Consider the following 6,652-nt stretch of genomic DNA (forward strand, 5'->3'; position numbering starts at 1 on the left):
GTTATACATTATAAGGGACCACTGTGATCATCTAGTCTGACCTCCTGTGTAACACAGCCATCAAACTTGCCTGAATTAACTCCCATTTGAACTGGAGTATCACTTTTAGAAAGAAAAAAGATCTGATCTTTATTTTAAACTGGTCTGACTCCACCATAGCCCTTGGTTCAATAGTTAATTGCTCTCACTTTTAAAATTTTGCACTTTATTTCCACTTTAAATGTGCCTAGCATCAACTTCCAGCCATTGGATCATGTTAGACTTTTCTCTGCTGGATTGAAGAGCTCAAATATTTGTTCCCCATGTCAGTACTTATAGACTATGATCAAGTCACCCCATAACTTTCTCTTTGTTAAGCTAAATAGACTAAGCTCCTTGAGTCTCTTGCTCTAAGACAGGTTTTCCAATCCTTTAATCATTCTTGTGGATCTTCTCTGACCCGTCTCTAACTTAGCAACATCCTCCTTGAATTGTGGGCACCAGAGCTGGACACAATATTCCACCCCTGCCAAATACAGAAGTAAAATAACCACTCTATTCCTACTTGAGATTTCCTTGACTAGGCATTTTAGGATTTCATTAGTCCTTTTGGCCACAGTATCACACTGGGAGCTCATATTCAGCTGATTATCCACCACGGCTCCCAAATATTTTTGAGAGTCACTGCGTCCCAGGATGGAGTCCCCGACCCTGTAAGTATGGCTTACCTTCTTTGTTCCTAGATGTATACATTTACATTTAGCCGTATTAAAACACATCATGTTTGTTTGTGCCCAGTTTACTAAGTGATACAGATTGTTCTGAATTTGACCTGTCCCCTTCAGTATTTATCACTCCCCCAATCTTTATCAGTGATGATTTTATGTTCTCTTCCAGGTCATTGATGAAAATGTTAAAAGTGTAGGGCCAAGACTGACCTCTGAGGGACCCCATTGGAAATACACCCTCACTATGATGATTCACTGCTTACAATTACATTTTGAGCCAGTTTTTAATCCATTTCATGTGTGCCAGGTTCATTTTGTATTCTTCTGGTTTCTTAATCAAAACATCGTACAGTAGCAAGTCAAATGCCTTCCAGAAGTCCACGTCTATTACATCAACACTATTACCTGTATCGACCAAACTTGTAATCTCATCAAAAAAGATATTATTAGTTTGACAAGATCTATTTTCTATAAACCAATGCTGATTGACTTTAATTATATTACCCTCCTTTAATTCTTTATTAATCAAGGCCCATAGCAGCTGGTCCACTATTTTGCCTGGGATTGATGTCCAGATTGATAGGCCTAGGTTTCCCCTGGTTGTCCCATTTACTCTTTTTAAATATTGTCACAATGTTACCTGTCTTCCAGTCTGGAGCCTCCCCACTGTTTTGGTCATTGGGGCAGGGGGGCTGCCTCCTGGGTTTCTCCCAGCCAGCCTGAGTGCTCTAACCACTAGGCTATAGAGTCATTCCCAAGTTTGCTCTTTGGCCCAATGACTCTGTAATTATTTAGTCAGAGTGGAACAGCTTCAACAGGAGAGACTGAGCAGACCTCCCTCCCCCAATAGTCCAGTGGCTTAAGAGGAATCAGAGCCCTGTTCAAACCTCATCTGCCCATCACTCGGAAGGGGAACTTGAATCCATGGTTTCCCATACCCCAGGTGCATATTGTAACAGCTGGACTGAAATGAGGGAGCTGCTTCTTTCTCCCTCCCCCTGCCCCCAGCAGCTTTCTGTGGGCTCCCATGCAGGCCCTGATCTGGTAGGATTGGGCCCTGCAGGTGAGTTCGGCAGAGGAACATCTGTATCCCTCCCCCAGTTTGCACATCACACAGGGGCTTAGGTAGCTGGCCTCTAGAGCACGTCTGCAGCACACAACGCTCAGAGGCAGAAACACAGGCATGGAGGGAACTGTTATTGGGAAACTGAGGCACTGAGTTAAGGCACCTACAGCATTGGGGGGGGGCAGAAATCCCAGTGAGGCCAGATTCTTGTATTTAGGTGTCTAAAGTGGCAGACAGGGGCCAAAGTCCCTTGGGGAATCTAGACCTCATTCACACACAACCACAGTCACACACACAATACAGTCACTGCCACACTGACTAGCCCCTCTCCCACCAGCCCCATGCCAAGCTGTTCACCGGGCTCACCTCCCCATACCCACCCCTGTGGGCAACAGGCAAGTGCCCTGCAATGAGTCATACAACCCAGCCTCAGCTCCCAGCTGGGGAGGGGGTGCGCATTGCACCCCAATGGTCCTGCAGAGAGCGCTGTCCCTTTGTACCCCAGCCCAAGGATCAGTACCTCTAATCTCAGCTGCCTTCACTCCCTTCAGGGGCAGCTCGGCATCCTCCAGGGCTGGAGACCTTCTCAGGGCACAGATGGTCCCCACAGTGACTGGTAGCAGGGAGCAAAGCTCTGATCCTAGAGTGGATGGAATCCCACTTGCTTGCCCAAGAAGAAGCAACAGGCAGGGAAGGAGACTGTGCAGGGTGAGTGTAGAGATAAGGCTTAGAACCCAGGAGTCTTGGCTCCCAACTCTCCCTGTTCTAACCCACTAGACCCCACTCCTCTCCCAGTGATGGGGATAGAACCCAGGAGTCCTGAGGCCAACATAAAGAGGCAGCCCTCATCCTTTACTCTATGGCAGCTACAGCTCAGACCAGCTATACAGAACAGTCTGTCTCCAAAGCACCAAGACACAGCAGAAATATTTGACAAGCCACAGACCCCTGTGGAGATGGCACCCTGGGAAAACACATCTCTTCAGTCAATGGCAGTCCCCACAGAAGAGCTAATCAGAGACTCTGATGTCAGAGCAGGGTGGGGGCTGGGAGTCAGAACACCTGGATTCCAGCCCCAGTTCTGGGAGGGCAGGGAAGGCTAGTGGCTAGAGCTGTGTCTCCATGGTCCCCTCAGTGTTTGGCCTCTCTGCTGAGGCTGCTGGCCAGGGAACTGCTTAGTGCAGCTGGGATGGAATTGTCTTCCACAGGGTCAGCTGTCTCGCTCATACGGGGACCAAACAAGGTACAATGATAATTACAGGCTTATGACAGAGTCATAGAGAAATGGCCCCTTACTTCTTCCCCAACCACTCTGTGCCAGCCAGTCACCTGCCTGGAATCCCCTAGAGGGGAAAGGCCCCATATCCCATTCTCTGTCCCCCTGAGCCAGCCAGTGCCTCCTACCCTGGGGCCATATGGAAGCCAGCTCCTCCTTTGGGAAAGGCCTCATATTCCATTCCCCACACCCCTGAGCCAGCCAGTTCCCTGCCCTGGGGCTGGAGTGAAGCTGTGCCCCCTAGGAGGGAGAGACCTCCTGCCCCATTCCCGACACCCCTGAGCCAGCCAGTCCCCCTGATTCAGAAGAATAACACTTGTGTAATGGCCAGGTTTCAGCCCTACAGCAGTGGGCAGCAGACAGTCTGTACACGTACAAACCCCCATAGGTGTGTCTACACCGCAAGCCTGGGTCTGGGACACGAGCCACAAGCTCAGTGTTTCTAAGCCTGGGCTTGAGTGTCCAAACTGAGTAGTCACCCTGAGTTTACAATTACTGGACCCGGATCTCACAACCATGCTTATGTGTCTGCACTAAGCAGACCCAAGTCAAACCAACTGTCCCCAGGCTTCCTTGCACCCTCCACAGCTGTAGCCACTCCAGCCCTGTGTTTGCGGCACCCTGTGAGAAAACTTGACTGTCCATCCAGCGATACGTTACTGGAAATTGTCTCAGCTCCTCAACACGTCCTTTTGAGCCATCTTTTGGATCTGCACACTCCCAGCAGCCAGAGTCAGCAACACGGAGGAGGCACCATTTGAAAAGCTTGTCCTGCTTACACTTTCACTGCTGTTTCAGGAAACAGGCCGAGCCTCCAGGAGACATTTGAGCAATGTTTTCTAACCTACTGAAGGCACCTGCCGGGGGAGGAGGATGACACAGACATGGCAGACAACAACTGGCTGAGGCTACTCACGATTCTCGGGATAGTCACTGAAGCCTTCTATGTAGATTGGCCTTTCTGGAGAGGGGCCACAAGTGCAGACTGGTGGGATCACATCATCATGAGGACCTGGGATGACCAGGAGTGGGTCCCGAGCTTTTGCACGGAGAACGTGACCTTTCTGGAGTTTACTGAGCAGCTTTCCCTGCCCCTCCCATTCCAGGATACACATATCTAGTATATATCTACGAACAAAGAATGTCGGCCATATTTACAGGATAGGAGCTCTACCCTGGGAAGCAGGGACTCTGAAAAAGATGTTGGGGTCATTGTGGATGATCAGCAGAACATGAGTTCCCAGTGTGTTGCTGTGGCCAAAAGGACTAAGGTGATCCTGGGATGCATAAGCAGTGGAATCTCCAGTAGGAGTTATTCTACCTCTGTATTTGACACTGGCACAACCATTGCTGGAATCCTGTGTTCAATTCTAGTGCCCACCATTCAAGAAGGAGGTTGCTAAATCAGAGAGGGCTCAGAGAAAAGTCACAAAAATGATTAAAGAATTAGAAAACACGCCTTATGCTGATAGACTCAAGAAGCTCAATTTAATATACAGAAGGTTAAGGGGTGACTTCATTAAGGTCTAGAAATACCCACATGGCAAACAAATATTTAATAATGGGCTTTTCAATCTAGCAAAGAAAGGTATTACTCAAGCCAATTGCTGGAAGTTGATGGCAGACCAATTCAGACTGGAAATAAGGTATACATTTATAATGGTGATAATAGTTAACCAATGGAACAATTTATCAAGGTCATGGTGGCTTCTCCATCACTGAAAATGTTTAAATCAAGATTGGATGTATTTCTAATAGATCCGCTCCAGGAATTATTTTGGGGAAGTTCTGTGGCCTGTGTTACACAGGAGGTCTGAGTAGATTATCACAATGGTCCCTTCTGGCCTTGGAACCTGTGAATCTATGAAACCATAAGGATGGCCATGCTGGTCCAGAAGTGGGTTGCTCTAACCATCTGGAACCTGGTGACTCCTGACTGCTACATGCCTGCTGCTAACCAGTTTGGTGCTGGCAAGTTGACTGTGGAGGGCTGTGAGGCAATCAGGAGTGTGATTTACCAAATGTGGTGGGCATAAACAATGCCCTGGAAGTAATTGCCCATTTGGAGGGAATGGCGGTGCCTGAGCCATTGATGGAACTTGTGCCCATAGTTTGCCCATAGCAAGGTACACAAGAATACATAACCACTAAGGGTACTACTCCAGTGTTACACAGGGTCATATGGACCACAGAGGCCAATTTATGGATGCTAACATGGGCTGCACTGGAAAAGTTCATGATGCTAGGGTTTTCCGCCCACTGGGAGTCTAGCGTCTTGGACACTGTCATAAATGACATTGTTACAACTGGAGTAACTGTTCCCGCTGTATAACAGAGAAAGGTATAACACCATCCAGTGGCTAAAAGTTGAAGCTAGACAAATTCAGTCTGGAAATAAGGTATACATTTTTAACAGTGAAAGTAATTAACCTATGGAACAATTTACCAAGGGTCATAATGAATTCTCCATCACTGACAACTTTTAAATCGAGATTGGATGTTTTTCTGATCTAGGAACTATTTTGGGGGTGTTCTCTGGCCTGTGTTATGCAGGAGGTCAGACTAGATGATCACAATGGTCCCCTCTGGCCTTGGAATCTATGAGCCAGCCAGTCCCTCCACCTGGATCTGATCCAGATCCTCCTAGAGGTAACAACCGTGAAATGAACAAGTGAGTTTCCAGTGTCTATCTGCCAGCAGCCCCAGAAGAGAGGCTGAGGGCGAATGGACCATGGAAACTTAGCTCCTCTCTCTGCCCTGGAGGGCCAAGGGGGCAGATTGGCATAGAGGGGGCTGCTATATATTGGGGCTTGGAGGGAGCACAGCCCCCACTCTGAGTTCCATAGGTGCTGACTCTGGGTGCTCAGCACCCACTGGCAGCCAGCTCCCCACTTCCTCCCAGTGCATACCCCCACCGTGATCAGCTGTTTTGTGGCATGCAGGAGGCTCTGGGAGGGAGGGGGAGGAGTGGGGATGGGGCATCCTGGGGGAAGGAGCGGAACTGGACAAGAAGAGGCAAGGCGAGGGCTTGGGGGAAGGGACTGGGGGGGAAGGGCCTGAGAGGGAGCGGGGGGTTGAGCACCCACCCCCGGGCCAGGAGGAAGCCCGGACCTATGCTGGGTTCACACAGAGCCATTTACATCATACTGTTTTTAATACACGGTAATTGGGCACTGAACTACATGGCATTTCTCTGCCTGTCTCACCATAGCAGGATAACTTTGGAAAGTTAGGGGGAGGGATAGCTCAGTGGTGTGAGCATTGGCCTGCTAAACCCAGGGTTGTGAGTTCAATTCTTCAGGGGGCCATTTAGGGATCTGGGGCAGAAATAATCTGTGAGGGACAGTACTTGGTCCTGCTGTGAAGGCAGGGGACTGGACTTGATGACCTTTCAAGGTCCCTTACATTTCTATGAAAACCACATTGGAACAATTCCAGCATTTCAGGGAATGTTCTAGGCACCAGTTGGTAGAAACCTATTGTGATCCAGGAGCCCCATGTTGGCAACAAACAGGTACACACTTATGAGTCTATACCCGGGGACTTGCCTAGATAGGCCTCGAGGAGCATGTTTCCCTGTGATCGCCATCTTCACCATACTTC

Source organism: Trachemys scripta, chromosome 12 (assembly GCF_013100865.1).
Source record: "Trachemys scripta elegans isolate TJP31775 chromosome 12, CAS_Tse_1.0, whole genome shotgun sequence".
NCBI classification, from domain to species: Eukaryota; Metazoa; Chordata; order Testudines; family Emydidae; genus Trachemys; species Trachemys scripta.